The sequence below is a fragment of the Amblyomma americanum genome, chromosome 5 (genome assembly GCF_052857255.1).
Source record: "Amblyomma americanum isolate KBUSLIRL-KWMA chromosome 5, ASM5285725v1, whole genome shotgun sequence".
Classification (NCBI taxonomy): domain Eukaryota; kingdom Metazoa; phylum Arthropoda; class Arachnida; order Ixodida; family Ixodidae; genus Amblyomma; species Amblyomma americanum.
In genome coordinates this window covers 112,032,184-112,051,414 of record NC_135501.1, presented here as the reverse complement: position 1 = coordinate 112,051,414, position 19,231 = coordinate 112,032,184, and positions in this window count along the sequence as shown.

The following is a 19,231-nucleotide window of genomic DNA, read 5'->3' as shown; positions in this document are numbered from 1 at the left end:
GCTTAGGATGCTTTTGTTAGCTGCAGCTGGCATCAAGTGCAGGTGGCAGGGAATGGGTGCGCATTTCCCACATCTGATATGCTAGACGCATATCAAGACGGAGCACATTCATTTAAATGTGGCTGCGAGAAAATGGTATCTCGAGTGCTCTACAATATGTTGCATTATCAGCAATTTAAAAAATTTGTTTTAGAACGAACCTCGAAAACAGCTTGAAGTACAGAGACGCACGAAAGTAGTGCATGGTGACTACTGAGGAGGTTGTGTAGCTTAGGATCTCAAAAGCGTTTGCCCTGAGAGGTGGGGGTAATGGAAGACTGATCGTCCCACCTGTGGTAGCAGTAGCCATGCCCTTATGCCCCAGTGTCCAAATGATTTCGATCTGACACCTGCCTGTGTATGCCTGCGGAAAATATATCGGTTGGCTGTGGCCTTGGCATTCTCCGAGGTAGGGTAAATAATTTCGGGGAGAGCCACGTGTGAATCAGTGAGGACTCTGACTGCTTTCATAATGGCTTTTGGGAGGGTGCTAATGGCTCCCCAGATTGCGACCAGCTGAGCATACTGCATAGAAGGTGGCACGTGTAGACCCCCCGAGTAGACGGAGGCTTGCGTGCAAACCCATGCCATTCGACCTTGGTTGCCAGAGAGACCAGCATCAGTGTAGGTGCTTAGAGTCTCCCGTACGTAAGGATTAGTAGATGAGAAGAGAACTGGGAAAGAAATAGGGGTCCAAGGCTAAAACAGTGAGTGAAAAACTAAGCAAAATCTGGTAAAATAAACGGAAGCATAAAAAAATCAAAGCGAATAAGTCATAAGCATATGAATTGCAAGAAAGGCAACCAGTGAAGAGGATGCAATCTGTTTCAAAGTTATCTTTTACATTGTGTTTAAAATATCCCGGCCCTTCTTATGAGGGTCTGCATCATCCGAGTAGAATCCAGGGCCGGTTAAGAGAAATGGGGGCCCTGGGCAAATGTGCATGCAGGCCCCTTTTCTCTATACTGACCCCCCCCCCCCCCCCCCCCCCCACGTTGCCTGCTACGCTACTGGAAATATGCCATGTGTTATTTTACTTCCACCAAATTAAAAATAACTAAAGTGCGATCAACGGGATTATTATTATTGTTATTATTATAAGGAAAACAACAAAACTTGCTTGAAACGCATGCTGTTGTAAACACAATGCATACGTTCATTTTGTGATTAATCTGCATTCTGTTTTCAGCAAAAGCTATTTAAGGAAAAGTTTAGTGCACTCAATACGAACAAGAACGTAGAAAAGACAACACAGCTCAGATGTCGATCCTTCTGAAGCTAGGCTTTGTTTGCATCACTAAGTTTAATCCATTGAGGAGACGCATGGTTGTATCCATAACATTCTTTACTAAAATTCAAGCATCAGACTGCAGTAATTGTTATACACATTACTTTATAAATATGCAATAGATACCCAGCAAACAACGTACCTCCCCATGTGCGCCCAGAAAGGATGGAATGTCCCAGTCCCAGTACAACATTAATCGCCAGGCCATAGAGGCAGGACACAGAAACACAAGAAAAAGGGCAGTGCACGCACTAATGGTCTAGAAACGTTTTTTTGGAGGTTGTTGGGCAGAAAAAAAAATCATAGCATTTTGGTCCCAGAAAGATAACTGGGGAGAACGTTTTTGGGACCAATGCTTTTCAACAAAAAATACAAATTGACTCCTCGCTACCTTTTCACTCTCCCTCGCGCCAAAGGCTACGGGGAGAGAAGGTTTTGCTCTTGCTCTCGCCGTTTTGAGAGATTAAACAGCTTCGTTCGAACAGCCGAAGGAAGCGCAGTTAACCCCGCATCTCTCTCTTGGGCCGTCGGCTCCATGCTGCAGGCAGGCAGGCAGGCGACGGCGGTATGCCTTTTCATCGCACCGCCGGAAGCGGCGGTCACCAACGTGCCCGTCTTCAATAGTGTTTCCAACTTCAGCACGGTGCGGTGGTCCCTGCAGGCATCTCCAACTATTAGCAGTCCTCGTTGCGCCGCTTTCTACCATAGGCGTAGTAATGGCCTCCCGTCGGTCGCCCGGCTTCCTCGCTGGACATGAGCCATCTTGCGAACACGTATTCGCGCAGCCCCCAGTCGCTCGCGCGCAAACCTCAGCGCGCGGCAGCTCTTGCTCTCATCACTGGGCTGTCGTGAACTTCGTAGCTACGGATTCACGGCAGCTTTCCTGCGCACCTCGGCGTGCCCACATAATTCCTTCTTCAATCTCCCTGGTCCGTTGATCAAAATATGACGTGATGACCATTGTGTTGCTAAGATGCAGGTCACATTCATGCTCTCTGCAATGTTTTGCTAATTCACTGCTGATGGCGCCCTTTAGGGATCTTTTGTGCTCTCGAAGCCTTCATTCAAACAGCGCCCTGTTTGACCAATGTATGTGCGTCCGCATGACAGAGGTATTTCATAAACCCCGCTTTTCCCACATTTCGCACGTTTTTTCCGGTGCTTTTTCTTGCATTAATTTTTTCTTTGCTCGCTGTTGACTTTGGCGCACAGGCTTGTTAACTTGTTGGGTGCTGACATGAGCAATTTTACACCAGCTCTTGCGCCTACGTTTCTGAGACTGTGGGAAATGTCATTTATGTAAGGAATGACCGTATGCGGCTTCCTTTCTTCTGATATGGTTGTGACATATTTTCTGCCTCTAAGTGCTTGCAGAATCCCTTCTGCGACACTGGATAGCAGTCTCGTCGGATAACCTGCTGCTTTCAGCCGACTGTTCTGGGCGTCAAAACTGCCTTGAACTTCATGATGACAGGATTTCGTCAATGCGGCTCTCACTGCTACCTTTGCTAAGGGTTAGAAGAACTAGGACTAAAAATAACAAGTGAACTCACAGAAAACAACGTTATGCGATTTCTTGACTTGACGCTAGCCTTTCTAGGCGCTCACATATGCTGGCGGTACGGACCACGAAGCTAGAAGGGACTGCTCCCCTACACATCTGCGCACTCCAAGTCAATCAAGCGGGGGTAGAAAAAAACAGCAATGAGAGCCGCATTGACGAGATCCTGTCATCGTGAGGTTCAAGGCAGTTTTGACACTCCGAACCGTCGGCTGAAAGCAGCAGGTTGCCCGACGAGACTGCTATCCAGTGTCGCAAAAGGGATTTTGCAAGCACTTAGAGGCAGAAAATATGTCACAACCACATCAGAAGAAGGGAAGCCGCACACTGTCATTCCTTACATAAATGACATTTCCCACAGTCTCAGAAACGTAGGCGCAAGAGCTGGTGTAAAATTGCTAATGTCAGCACCCAACAAGTTAACAAGCCTGTGCGCCAAAGTCAACAGCGAGCAAATAAAAAATTAATGCAAGAAAAAGCACCGGAAAAAACGTCCGAAATGTGGGAAAAGCGGGGTTTATGAAATACCTTTGTCATGCGGACGCACCTACATTGGTCAAACAGGGCGCTGTTTAAATAAACGGCTTCCAGAGCAAAAAAGATCCCTAAAGGGCGCCATCAGCAGTGAATTAGCAAGGTATTGCAGAGAGCATGAATGTACTCCGCAGCTTATCAACACAATGGTCATGCCGTCATATTTTGATCAACGGACCAGGGAGATTGAAGAAGCTTTCAACATCGGACAAACGAGCGACGCATGCGTCTTCATATACTCAATAGCGCTTCGTGACAGAGAAATTGATCATCTGCGTGCGATGTCTTAATATTTTAGCACGTGTACATCTTATGCGTTTTTCATGCTTTTCTTTTTTCCTTCTTATACGAGCTAGATGTATATATTCGACGAACGTGCATTAAAAATCTGGTTGTTGATCAGTGTCGTGTCCCGCCTCTCTCTTTGTCTCATGGTGCGCTGCTCCCGTCACAAGATCATGCACCAACCAGCAAAAATTTTCACCTTGTTAAAACACATTTCATGTAAACAGGTAAGTCCGAATGGCCGGGCCAGCATGCATTCACGCGAGTGGACATCTGATGTACTACACCACCTGTAAAGTAAGCATGCGCCTGAAATTTGTCACATATGTGCGCTTAGATGTCTGAAGTCTGCATGAAAAAGAAGAAATATATTTATTGAGCCAGATCCGAGAAATCGAGCATTAACTTCTTGGGCCATTCCCTGGGACGCACAACTTTTTGGACACGGCTAGTTGTGGGGACGGTTTTTGGATGTCTTCGGGAAAAATGAGCACCTGCTGGGGAGATTCCAGATGTCCTGATGGGCTTTTTCTGTTTGTTGAGTGTATACAATACTTAAGGCAATACAAACACCATAAAATGTACTAGAATACAGATGAAAATTACCAAATGTAATTACAAAACATCTGAATATATTTTCGTTAAAGGTAAGACAAGCAAGGACGACACCAAATAGACATGGCATATATCAAAAACAACAAAAATAGAGTTGTTTATAAGCACGCTAAATATCACAAGAAAAGAAAACAAGCGACGAACAACAAAGATTTGCATATCTTGAATTAGTGTACACTGCTCAGCGTTTAATTGGCAACGTGGAGGCTGGGAGGCGACACAACGAACTTATTGGAACTATTCATGTATAGCTTTAACAGTCCTCTTTTAAAATGGCATCTTTCGCGCCTACGCCTTGGCGAAATCAGATAAAGTCTGTTCGAAGGATAGATCGCGGAGGAGGTCACTTTCAATAGACATGATAGCAAGCGAGTTCACTTTGTCGTCAAGGAGGCTCGAACGAAGGCGATTTTCTATCAGCGACAACTTGGAAAACAATCGTTCGGTCTCACAGTTTGCCACGGGTATGCTTAAGTACATTCGCAAAGCAATAGAAAGGTTCGTAAACACATCAATAAGCTTTCTTTCGTGCAGCAACTTCATTATTCCCAGGGGATTCGTGTCCTAGAACACAGAGTTCTGCAGAAAGTTCGCAAACTGAGCGATTTCAGCGGAAAATGCCAGTCCCAAATTATTTTTGCAAGTTTTCGCCAACTTCTCAGCCTGCTGTACCAGAGAGGCTTCGCTCCCAATTCTGCATGTCAGCAATTTTAAGAATCCGATCCTTTCCCAGAATTCAGTGTAGGCAGCCTTTCGCACTCTCAAAGGAGAGCGATAACTGTCAAGTACAACATTGTAGGTCTCTGCGGTAAACTTTTTTCTACCTTATAGCGCACTACCGCTTTTTCCGTGCGAGTGCTTACTCAAGACGATACGTTTGCCCTCATGCTGATAACATTGATTGGTACTTAGCGTGCGTGCTCTCTCTTCGAAGGTGTCAAAGAGAGGTCGCAAAGAATTAACAAAGCCTGCTAGAGAGCTCAGCAGGTCTGCAGCAGCTGAAATATCTAGGCGTGGTTTCTGAACTGCTACTTGTCAAAGCGCTCCTAGATTTCACTCCAAAAAATCGCCATGAATGCAGTCTCTAGTTTCATCATTTTCCTTTCTTGAAGAGAGAGTGAGTGCGCTTCGTTCCTAGTTTCACCGTTTTCTTACTCGTTCTTTGATATAGCTTAAAGGCAACACAAGACTGCATTGATATTTTTCAGAATGGCCTTACATGATTCAGCGTGTCTTGACCACCTGGTCTCAGAGAGTCTTTCAAAACAAGCTGCTGGCCAGTTCCGCCCATGCTGTCAAAAAGATATACCTCCATCGCTTAGGTGAGGCAGCAAAGAAAGCATACAGTCTCTGAAATACAGTGAAAACATTGACTTCCTTCAGGCAACTATCAACGCTATACGTGCGAACTCAGTTCAGTGAATGACGAGCACACGGGACGTAGACTGCCAATTCGTTCAGGTGTTTGATTTGAGCTTGCAGTCCTTTGTATTTTCCTGACATATTACTCGCATTATCATAAGCTTGGCCCCTACAATCATCAATTGAGATGCCATTGGTCGTCAAAAGGGACATGCCGGTGTGCGATTCGATTGGAACTAATCCAAGAAAGCGTTCGTACACTTTCCCATTTAAATAGTATCGTAGAACAAATAAATGGGTTTCCTTCAGCGCTAGATTAAGGGAGTGGGGGCTTAGGGGGCTGTAGCCCAGGGCCTCACCTCGGACAGTAGGAGAAGGGGCCCATTTATTCTAACCTGCTTAGTATATGGAACCATGGGCAACGGAACTTCAAGCGACATGTATGAAGCGAGAAAACCAGAACTACCAGATGCCCCCCACCCCCCCCCCCCCGCCTAATGTAACAGCATGCGTTTTGCCTGATCATTTGGGGAAAGCTTGTCGAGCCTCAAAAACAGGAATCCCGCACCACCCCGGCGGGCCCTCTTTCTTACGAAGCGAGGTGCGTTTGCTTGAAATAGTTTTCGTGGTTTCTTGTCAGCCCGTCTGTCCAGTGCTGTCTGGAGATGAGGGGCAAGGGGGAAACACCTAAAACATGTAATGTGGGAGGAAGGCCTGAATAACCCTTTCCCCTCGTCACCACCACGCCACCCTCCAGCTCTCAAATTGTTCCGCCGCTGTCCTCAGAAAAGACGTGCGGCAGTACCCAACAGTGCCTCCCATTCGACTTTTCTTTACCGTGATGGTAATTTTTGCAGGGGAGGATGAGTCCGATAGCAGATGATGATGAGTCTGATGGCAGAGTCTAGGCAGGAAAGGAAAGAAGACGTCACGTGCTTTTGTCCGCGTGCCGTGGGGCATGGAATGTTCACTGTTCGGGCTAGGGTTGTGGAAGAGTGAAGGGGGAAGTTGGAGAGCTGGACACAAAGGCCTGTCTCCAGGGCCCATTCCTGCCTGGTGGCTGCGCACCCTCGCGCGCGCTCGACGGAAAAAGTAGGTCAGACTGGCCGCCGAACTTTCCAGAAAGAAGTAGAAAAAGATGACTCAGAGGCGACGGAGGGCGCGTAACTTCGCCCGCGTTAGGAGTCGCGCTCTCCCCTTAGTTCTTGCGCTCGGCGTCGACGGGGCGAAAGAAAAACCGAGAACTTCCCAGAATAGACGATTGCTCCTAGCCAATGGGAAGGCAAGACCGAAACGGGAGAAGGAGTGAGTTTGTACGGAGAAGGAGGGAATTTGTACATGGAACTCTATGCGTATGTGAACGACTGCTTTGGCGCTAGTAACGGACAGACGCGTCGCGCTTCTATGAAATGAAGTTGATCGCGGGCTGCGATTCAGCCCCGAGCCGCCGGTTAAGCTTGCATAAGCCCGCCCGCTGACGAGCTCCCGGGGGACGCACCACTCTCGGCCAGCCACGGACCATCCAGGCAACGTGTGCCACTCATCGGGACTGCCACCGTTAAGCACTTGCGGTCGCGTCGGACTTACGAAGTGCCCGGTGCGGTGAACAATTAGCGTCCATTCATGCGAAAATGCTTGATCGGAAGCATCAAAGTGGTGCGTCTAAACAAAAGGCGAAGTTAGAAAGAGAAGAGCGTGAATAGAAGCTACCAAAGATGCCGAAGTACCTACTGAATGCAGCTTCCGCGGAGCAGTATGATCGCTCTACCTAAAGTTGGTGTCAAACTCCCGATATATTACCGACTGTGCTTCTGTGGAGGACTTGCAAACTCCATCACCACGGTTTCCTGGCAAGAATCAAGGTTTGGCTCATCTTGGTTGTCTGGATCCTGTGAAAACGGTCCCAACCTCGGTCGTCCATATTTCTGAGCAACCGAAGCTAACCGAACCCTGTCCTGTTCCTGAGTCAGCGACGTCTATGCTACGCGGCCGGGCCCCTGCCACAGAGCTCCAGGTGTCCGGTCCGCCACGCCCGATTTCTACTACTGCTTATCAACAGGTGCCAAACCTCCCCGATGAGTCTCCTTCTACTGATGAACGACAGGAAACAACACACCAAGAACCCACTCACTTATTTCCTGTTAGTTTGGCTTCAAATAATCATGTTCCCACCCACAAAGTGTGCATCGAGAGGACGAAAGAGACGGCTTCTTGTTGCGGCAACAGAGAAGTAGAGACACCCCCGCAGCAAGAGGTACGTTGTGAGATTCTCCGATCTGACCCTGCTAAGTGGCCGGACGTTATTACTGACTGCTTTCGAGGTGTATGCCTTGAGAAAGTACCATTGTATTTTCAAAATCGGCAGAAAATTTTCCGTCCTCCGAAAGGCAATACAAAACTCAGAAACGCTATATGCCACCGCATCTTTTCGTGCGAAAGGCTGTAAATGGGGAGGCGTACGAGCGACACTGGCTAATGTACTCGGAGTCCAAAAGTTCCGTTTACTGTTTCATATGCAAAATATTTTCGATTTCAAGCAACCCCAGTGCTTTCACCACGCACGGCTTTTCTGATTGGAAAAGAGCAGAAGAAAAGGTTGGCGCACATGAAAATAGCGTCGAGCACCGGAACTGCTTGGCAGCATGGCTCGCCCGCTCTAACTCGAGCAGCAAAACTGACAAGGAGCTGGTTAAGCATCTTGTCACTGAGACCGCGTACTGGACAGAGGTGTTGAAGCACGTAGTAGTTGTAGTTAAGCTTCTAGCGGAGCTCTACCTAGCGTTTAGGGACAGTGAGGAGATTTTTGGTTCACCGAGAATTGGCAATTATATGAGAGTGCTTGATGCCATTGCCAAGTTTGAACCATTTATAGAGGAGCACATCAATCGCTACGGGGAACAAAGAAAAGGTCACCCATCGTATCTGTCAAAAACCATTTGTGATGAATTTATCGAGCATATGGCAAAGGCTGTCAAGGAACGTCTCGTTGACGAAGTGAAACGCGCAAAATGCTTCGCTTTAATTGTTGTTTCGACTCCAGACCTTACTCACGTTGATCAGCTGTCAGTTGTTTTACGATACTATTTTAGTAGGAAAGTGTACGAACGCTTTCTTGGATTAGTTCCAATCGAATCGCACACCGGCTTGTATCTTTTCGATACCGTGATGTCCCTTTTGACGACCAATGCCATCTCAATTGATGATTGTAGGGGCCAAGCTTAAGATAATGCGAGTAATATGTCAGGAAAATACAAAGGACTGCAAGCTCAAATCAAACACCTGAACGGATTGGCAGTCTACGTCCCGTGTGCTGGTCATTCACTGAACTTAGTTGGCACGTATAGCGTTGATAGTTGCCTTAAGGCAGTCAATGTTTTCACTGTATTTCAGAGACTGCATGCTTTCTTTGCTGCCTCACCTAAGCGATGGAGGTATATCTTTTGGACAGCATGGGCGGAACTGGCCAGCAGCTTGTTTTGAAAGTCTCTCTGAGGCCAGGTGGTCAAGACACGCTGAATCACGTAAGGCCATTCTGAAAAATTTCAATGCAGTCTTGCGTTGTCTTTAAGCTATATCAAAGAACGAGTAAGAAAACGGTGAAACTAGGAACGAAGCGCACTCTCTCTTCAAGAAAGGAAAATGATGAAACTAGAGACTGCATTCATGGCGATTTTCTGGAGTGAAATCTTGGAGCGCTTTGCCAAAACGAGCGTAGAATTTCAGACACCAGGCCAAGACATTTCAATTGCTGTAGACCTGCTGAGCTCTCTAGCATGCTTTGTTAATTCTTTGCGACCTCTCTTTGACACCTTCGAAGAGAGGGCACGCACGCTAAGTACCAATCAATGTTAGCATGAGGGCAAACGTATCGTCTTGAGTAAGCACCGGGACGGAAAAAGCGATAGTGCGTAACAAGGTAGAAAAAAAGTTTATGATAGAGACCTGCAATGTTGTACTTGACAGTCTAGACTCTGCTTTGCGAGTGCGAAAGGCTGCCTACGCTGAATTCTGGGCAAGGATCGGATTCTTAAAATTGCTGACATGCAGAATTGGGAGCGAAGCCTCTCTGGTACAGCAGGCTGAGAAGTTGGCGAAAACTTACAAAAATTATTTGGGACTGGCATTTTCCGCTGAAATCGCTCAGTTTGCGAACTTTCTGCAGAACTCTGTGTTCTAGGACACGAATCCCCTGGGAATAATAAAGTTGCTGCACGAAAGAAAGCTTATTGATGTGTTTACGAATCTTTCTATTGCTTTGCGAATGTACTTAAGCATACCCGTGGCAAACTGTGAGACCGAACGATTGTTTTCCAAGTTGTCGCTGATAGAAAATCGCCTTCGTTCGAGCCTCCTTGATGACAAAGTGAACTCGCTTGCTATCATGTCCATCGAAAGTGACCTCCTCCGCGATCTATCCTTCGAACAGACCATATCTGATTTCGCCAAGTTGGAGGCGGAAAGATGCCATTTTAAAAGAGGACTGTTTGCGCTATACACGAATAGTTCCAATAAGTTCGTTGTGTCGCCTCCACGTTGTCAATGAAACGCTGACCAGTGTAATTCAATATATGGAAATCTTCGCTGTTCGTCGCTTGTTTGTTCTTGTGATATTTAGAGTGCTGATAAGGAACTATATTTTTGTTGTTTTTGATAGTGCAACGTCTATTTGGTGTCGTCTTTGCTTGCCTTACCTTTAACGAAAATATTTTCAAATAAAGTTTTGAAATTACAGTTGGTAATTTTCATCTGTGTTCTAGTGCATTTTATGATGTTAGTGCATTTTATGGCATTTTAGCCCCCTTAGCCCCCCGCCCCCCCTCCTCCCCCTAATCCAGCTCTGGTAGTATCACATCTGAGCAGTGTCAGAAAAACTTTAGCCTCCACTTTAACTGACCATGACCAGCGTTTATTTTTATGTTTAGTGGTTGATACGGGTGCTTAATTTTTGTTGTTGTTTGTTTGTTTGCATTTTTTAAGTTCTGCCTCGCATACGCACACAATCGATGCAGCAATGTGAGCGTCATTCCTAAGTAGCACTGAAACATAAACGTTACACCCATGTTTTTGTCAAACGTGATTTCAACGTTCTTGATGTCCTTTTTCTAATTTTTTTGTAATGTTACAAATAAACGTTAGAACAACTTTCCCATGAAATTCACACTATCAGTCAGGTGATCGAGAATTGCGCCGAATATAACCAACCCGTATATATAGCCTTCATTGATTACGAGAAAGCGTTTCACTCAGTCATGCAAGCATTGCGGAAGCAGGGTGTAAAATAGCCGTATGTCAAAATATAGCAGCAATATATAGCAGCTGAACAGCTACTATAGTTGTCCATAAAATCACCAATAAAATTCTAATAAGGAAAGGCGTCAGGCAAGAAGACACGATCTCGCCAACAGCCTGTTTACAAGAGGTATTCCGAGGCCTGAATTGGGAACAGTCAGGGATAAGAGGTAATGAAGAATGCCTATATAATCTGCGATTCGCTGATCACATTGCCTCTGCTGAGTCACTCAGAAGGTGAACTGCAAATCATGATCAGTGATGTAGACAGGCTGAGCAGACCGGTGGGTCTAAATATTAACATGCAGAACACCAAAGTAATGTTCAACAGTCTATCAAAGGAACAGCAGTTCACAACTGACAGCGAGGGGCTGGAAGTGGTAAAGGAGCACGTCTATTTAGGGGTAGTGACAGTTGATCCGGATCATGAGAGGGAAGTAATTATATGGCAGGTTAATTCTCTCAGGTCATGAATGAGAGTTTACCAATACCTTCAAAAGAAAAGTCAACAACAGCTGTATCTTACCGGTACTCACCTACGAGGCAGAAACGTGAAGGATGACGAAAAGGGTTCAGCTTAAGTTAAGGGCAACGCAGCGAGTCTTGGAAAGAAAAGTTATAAGTGTAACGTTAAGAGACCGGAAGCGGGAAGAGTCGGTGAGGGAACAAACGCGGGTTAATGACATCGTCGTCGAGATCAAGAGGAAATAACGGGCTTTGACAAGGCATGTAATGCGAAGGCAAGGTAACCGCTAGTTCTTAAGGGTAACGGAATGGATTCCAAGAGAAAGTAAGCGTAGCAGGGGCGGCGGAAGGTTAGGTGGACGGTTGAGATTAAGAAGTTTGCAGGCATGGAGTAGGCCACAGCTGCATGGCGAAGGATAGCGTCTATTGGAGAGACCTTTGCCCGCAGTGGGCGTAATCAGGTTGATGATGATGTAATTAATGAAACGCTTAAACGACAGAAATGTAACATGAAATGATCATTTTTAAAAATGGTTCTGCAACCCTGCACGAGCATGCAGGCCGAATTCACAGCCCTTTGCAACATGCTTTGCAAGAAACAACAGTGAGTGAGCATCTTTGCTATAGTGAACTAGAATATTGGGTAGTGTGCTCACAGGCACGGCTCGGAATGACCCCGCCGGCGTTGACCGGGCGCGGCGGCGTGCGGTGGCGCTGCACGCGACTTCACTGGGGAAAACGAGTGACACATTCGGCAGGCGTCGCAGTAGGCTTGCGGTAGCCACGCCGACGAATTGAATTATCGCGATATTCGCGTTGGTGTCGCCGAAATGGCTAAGCGGACCTTGAATGGAACTTTATTTCTGCCCTGTGCACATGTGTATTCATTGCTCAAAAGTTCACAACGGCCAATGCATGAGGGAGTATAGCTGGAGACTGCCATACACTGCACACGGGTGCTACAGCTTTTTCTATTAATACTTAACGTCAATAGTAGTAGCATGTGGTGTAGCTGCATTTGATTCATGCTAGTGAGAAACGCGGAATTAAAAGAGTGACGGCGGCAACAATTATTTTCATTCGCGTTTATTTCCATTATTTTCACGAATCAAGCGGCGCGCCCAGATACTGAGTCTGGCAAGTTCGACCATTGCAAACGAGAAAAGTGCTGAGGTGTGACGTCCCAGTCGACGTGCCAAAACCTAGCACTCTTCTTCCAGTTCACTTTGCAGCCTGGCTGATGAAATAATTTTTCCACAACGGTAGTAGCTTCTTGGACACTTTCTCTGCTCGAACAAAACATCGCGATGTCATCTGCGTATGCTAGCATCTTCACATGCGCTGACTGCAGCCTAAAACCACTTGTACGGTCGTTATTTATGGTCGGCAAACAGAGAGGCTCGAGATAGGCTGCAAACAATAAGGATGAAAGAGGGCAGCCTTGTCTTACTGACGATCTCAAGGAAATACTACCAGTGAGCTCCCAGCTAACACTTATTCTCGTCGTGCAGTTCGCATCTGCCATTCGAACACCCTACAATGTGACGCGGCCAACGTTTGAGTGTTCCAATAAAAGAAACAGGACATTATGCGAAAGCCGGTCGAAGGCTTTGGCGAGGTCCAGTTGAATAGTTGCCACACGGGCACCAAGCACGTCACAGCATTCCAAAACTGTCCGTACAACGTGTACGTTTGTTGCGATGCTAGGGCCTTTAATGCCACACGTCTGGTGCGGCCCAACTAGGTTCGCTATCACACTTTGTAGCATTTTGGCCGGTACTTTCTTGTACGTTTTATAATCCACGTTGGTGACGCTTATCAGGCGTGAAGACCCCACCAACAAGAGTTTTTCCGCATCGTCCGACTTTGGAATCAAAACGATGTGCGAGCTGGTAAATGACAGTGGAACTCGCTTACGCTCATATGATTCGACAAGCACTCTCAGGAGAATGTGGGCGACTGGGAGCTTAAATGCTTTGTAGAATTCAGCGCCTAGGCCATCAGGTCCTGGCGACTTTCCTATTGGCAGTTCGTCTATTGCATGTTCGATTTCCGTTAAAGTAATGGGTTGTTCGAGACGTATTTGGACTTCATCCTCGTGCTTTGGCATTTGGGGCAAATATCCAGTCTGGAAGTCCTTTTTCACTTCGCGCCTGCGGCCAAGCAATTCTCTATAATGTTCTAAAATCACATTTTTGACCTCAGCGGGTTCACTAGTGACGATGCCTCCGTGATTAATTTGCCGTATTTCTTTTTGATTCGCGTATCGTTTCTCGTCGGACAGCGCTCACTTTGTTGGCGTCTTTCCCGTCCAGAGTTTTTCAGACCTGAAGTGAATCAGGGCTGCCTTGTACCTTTTAGTGTCAAGGCATTCAACCTGTCGTTTCATGTCTTATTTCTCTCGTGTACATTCCTGAGTGAAAGCTATCTATGCTAAGCAAAAAATCAAGTGCTTTGTGATTTCTTTCTCTTTTTGCTTCTCAGCACATCGAAATGTACTAGCATTTTCAATCGCCGCAATCTTTACTTGCTGCTTCAGCTCCTCCCACTCAACTGCATAGGTGGAAGGTTGCGCTGAAAGTAGTTTTCCAAGTTGTTTCGTGGTCACTTTTACAAAATTTTCGTTTTATAAACGATTCGCATTGAATTTCCACAGATTCCAGTTAAATTGTGGTCTCCTTTGTTTTGTGCCGAAAGTTGAAATAGCTAAACAATGGTCACTGAAACTTACGGGCTCAACGCCATACCCAGTGCACAGTGGAACAAGTTCAAGAGAGAGATACGTTCGCTCCAGTCTGCCGTGGCTATCGCGTTGAAAATGAGTATATCTGGGGCGAGCATTGCAAGCGTACAAATTACCGATGTCTTCAATATTACAGTCGTTGACAAAAGAATTAAAGAGCTGAGCGCTCTTATCCCTCACTCGTAAAGCTTTTGCGAGGTCCTGAGCAAAACAAACGCAATTGAAGTCGCCTAGCAGGATTAAAATCTTGACGCAATTTAGATGCGGTTCAAAGCCTTCAAAAAAGGCTCTGCACTCAATCTCGTCATTCGGAGCATAAACCCAAACAATACGCCAAATCGGATTCGAAAACCAAAAATCAACAAGTAAGCGATCGCTTTCGAAAGCAGGAACAGAAACAACATTAATACCCAAACTTTTCCGGATATAAACAGCGCAGTCTGCCGACGTGCCGACAGAATGGCAAACATATATGTCGTATACAAAGAACGAAATGAATGCACCATGCGGTCAGTTTGCTACTCGCTCTCGATCTTAGTTTCTTGAATGGCATATAAATCAAGATCGTTTTAAACAAAAGGCGACAGAGCTGCCCTTGTTTCCTTCTTGCTCCTAAGCCACGAACATTTAGTGACCCTAAACAAAAAAACGCTGCATCAAGTTTAACGCCAAGTTCTAGTGTAGGAGGCCTCGCAAGAAATGTTTGTAATGGGCCGAAGGTGCCTCTGAACTCACAGCGCCTGAAATGTTCATGTAGTGCTCTTTCATCCAGCCGTCCGCAGGTGTCTTGAGAGTCAACCAGCTTTCTGCACGTATGAGGACAATAAGCGAACACACTGCCGTCACCGTCTATGGATGGATGGATAAGGCTGAACCCTTCAAATCGCGCGGTGGCTCAAGCCGCCTAGCCATGACTTATGAAATTTGACTCTTGTCTTGATTTTAGCCACCAATCAGATAACCTTCGCTTGGTTACTTCTACCCGCTTAAAATTTACTTTCCCTTCACTGTCGTTAAACCCCAATGCCTTGGATAAATCAGCCCCGATGCTTTCCACTGTAGGGTGAAGGCTTTCTCTGTGCCGTGGCAGCGCAGGCGAAGCGGAGCCCTGCCGGGCACAACCACAAGAGCCAACTCGCCGCTGACGCTCACCTGGTGCGGAAGGTCATCCAGCTGGACACCGGCATTCAACTTATGGGTCACAAGCGTCGTTGTTGAGATTTTGTCGGACACGCCCTGTGCTCACCACCTCTCTGTTGAAATGACGGTCACCTTCCCGAATGCTGCGAAGGCGAGCCGCACATCGTCGTCCGGTACGCTGTGAAGTAGCCAGTGAAGCTTCATCCGGACATCTCGATTGGCAGGATCAATGACAAGACACCGGGCGTTTTTCACTTGCAGGTCACCCGCGCTGACGATTTTCTTCATAGCGTCGGCGTCCTTAAAGGTCACGGCCCACACATGGTTCATGCGGTACGCCCCCAAGGCGATAACTTCAGGCATGAGCGAAAGCGGAGCGAGCGCGTCGCGGAAATCTTCAACCCTGAATGGGCGGGCCCTGATATCACCGTGCAAAAAAACAGTGTATTCTACAAAACGCCCTGTTGGCAAACTCGGCAATACGACCTGATAATCATTGTACGCTGCAAAAATCCTGTTTCCGCGGCCTGACATGGCCGCTGTAGCTGCTCCAACGGAGCCCGTCATCGCACGCCCGTCACGCTCGGTGGCCGCGGAATTCGAATATAAGCGACAATCGTACCCCTAGACCAACGAGCCGAGGACGACGCCTTGCGCTGGCCATTCAGTGTCATGGGATGCATTTGGTGGCTAAAGCAAAAAAAAAGACGGGCTCGTCCGGGACCGGAACCCGGGACGTGTCGCACCCTAAGCGAGAATCATACCACCAGACCAACGAGCTTTTTTTTCTTTATTGCATGGATATACATATGAGTAAAGTATCGTAGTTGCCATGCCCTTTGCCAGACAACCGTGTCTAATGGACTTCCATTACAACAAGTTGGTCCATCAGACTCAATACATCATCCGCATAGTCCTGCTGCTTCAGGACTTCTCTTAATTTATACATATGTTCGACAAAATAATCACATACCGATCATGCATCCAAGTCATATAGTGTCTAAAAGACAATCTACTCCCCTAAATGCTGTGAAGACCCAATAACATAATCTGGTCATACTGTGCAACATCTCTTTCAGTGGTCAGGTACCGAATTCCGCGCGGTGTCAATGGCAAGTCTTTTTTAGGGTTCGTTGCGAAATATCCCAGTAGAACACCGCATCCCAACAATCCAGGAACACTTGTTCTGCCGTCTCTGGCTTTCTACACAAGAGACAGTTTGAGCCCCAAGGAACAAAAAGGCTTTTCTCCTCTAGCCATGTTTTTACTGGTAGGGATCCTGTACGCAATTTGAAAAAGAATGTTTTGACGCCAAGTGCAACAGTCTTCTTAACTCGCCTGAGAACGTCTTTTCCAGGGCCTTCACAGTATAAGGTTCTGTACAGTGAAGCTGGAAACACTGTTCAACAAGATCCTTGTATAGTGGCTTCGGCGTTACACTCGCTAAATACTCTATAGACAGAACCGAACTTGCAAAAACATGAACGACCAGACCACCTCTCACAGGAAGCGAGGTACTGTGTACCTCCGAACATTGCACGAAGAGAAAATGAATTCTGGAAGTGCACTAGATAGCATGGTTTGTATGAATGTTCACAGGAAGGCGTCATTTTGGTCACGCAAGAAACGAAACCTTAAAACCACCTGCCGTACATATAGATGCATAAGAGACAGTCCTCCGACCTTTACTCTCCGGAAGAGATTATCTCTGCGAATTCGTTCCCAATTGGACGCCCAAATGAAAACAGAAAAAACCCGATGGAAACTTCGAATATTTTTTCGTGCACAATATAATACCTGGAGTAAATACATGATCCTTGTCACAAGAAAGGTGTTACATACAGTTGCACGCGCGAAAATGGAAAGATTACGGCCCATCCACCCTTTCGTCCTGTCCCGCATTTCTTCCGCTTTTTCATTCCAGTAATTGGTATTCTCCCCATATTTGTCCAGCGGGACTCCCAAATAAGCTCCGGGAGCTGTAGTCCATCGGACCCCGCAGAAAAATTCTGGTTCTAAGTCCCATTGCCCATGCCAGACTCCGATGCATTTGTCTAAATTTACAGCGCTACCAGCTTGCCTGCAAAACCATTCGGTTATTTGTAACGCTTCTACAACACTTTTGCGGTCTTCACAAAAGAGCGCTACGTCATCAGCGTATGCCAGTATTCTCACCTCACACGCTCCCAACCTAAAACATCGGATGTGCCCACTAGCAGTTATCATCCTACAAAAAGGCTCAAAATAAATTGCAAAAAGGAGAGGGGACAGTGGACATCCTTGTCGGACAGATGCCCTTACATCAATTATTTCAGATAACAGTTTGTTTATCATAAGGCGCGTCGAGCAACATGCATAAACCATTTTTATCCATTTGAGAACAACTGAACCAATACCAATATGTTCCAACAAACAGTAGAGTATTTCATGGGACACGAGATCAAACGCTTTTTCAAAGTCAATTTGAACCATAGCCACTTTATTATTTAGAGAATCGCAGCACTCGAGCACGCTGCGTGCTACATGAATATTTTTAAATATGCTTCTTGTTTTTATTCCACACGTTTGGTGAGGTCCTACAATATCCTTTATGACGTATTGCAATCGCTTAGCTAACACTTTCATCAAAATTTTATAATCAACGTTTGTTAACGTGATCGGTGTATATCCTGTAAATTTTACCAGCTTGGCTGGGTCATCTGTCTTAGGAATTAAGACCGTATGGGCACTGTTAAACGAAGGTGGCAGCCTACCGACCTCAAAGCACTCCTTGAAATGCTTATAAAGCATAATGGCAAGGTCATATTTAAAGCTCTTATAAAAGGCCGCACTCAAACCGTCAGGTCCCGGCGACTTTCCGGCATTCAGTTCATCAATTGCTGTCACTATTTCCTCAATACTTAATTCCTTCTGTAGTTCTTCAGTGATCTCATTTCCTAATATTGGCATAAGTGGCAAAAAGTTCTCCCGGAACCCTTCTTCACTCGGTGCTTTGCTTGCAAACAGCTCACCGTATTGTTCCACGAATGCACTCGAAATTCCAGTTTGATCACTCAGGATTTGCCCTTTGTATTCGATAACTGAGGTCTCGTTCGAGCGCGTGTATCGCTTTCATCTGAGAGCGCGCGTTTTGTTGGCGTTTCGCCAGTAAGCCATTTTTCCGTGCGTGCTCTTATCGCTGATCATCTGTACTACTGAGCATCTAAAGCTTCTAGCCTAACTCTGACGCCCTTTATATCACGCATGAACATGCCCGGCGTTTGTCCCTCTTCGCGCCCTAAATTTGCCAGAAGCTCTCGCAGTTTCTTTTCTTTTTTTCCCTCATACTTTATTATGCTTGAACGCTCAATGAGATGAATTTTCACCTCCTGCTTCAAGCGTTCCCAAGATTCAATACATCCTGCTTCACTTTTATTAAACATATCCATGCTTTCCATAACTTTTCTTAAAAATATGTCGTCTTCTATAAGCCTTGAGTTTAGCTTCCACATATCCCAGTTCATTTTTGTTTTACGCCGCTTCCTTCCTCCCAAAGTTACCGTAACTAGACAGTGGTCACTAAAGGACACTTGCTTCACTTCATACTGCTCACAGGAAGGCGACAACTCCGGCGACACGTATATTCTGTCGAGTCGTGCGTGGCTACTTCATTGAAAATGCGTAAAATGCACATGCTTATGACTTTTCGCCAGGTCCATTACGTCCTCTAAGCTGCACTCGTTCAGGACACTCAACAAATCAGCACTCACGTCTTTTAGATTTTTTCCATTTGAACGATCTTTAGGGTCCAAAACACAATTGAAATCACCCAATAATATGAGCACTCGACTGCACTCAAGGAACGAACCTAACTGTTCAAAAAATCCGCGGCGTTCCTTTTGTATCGTAGGAGCATACAGGACAACAACCC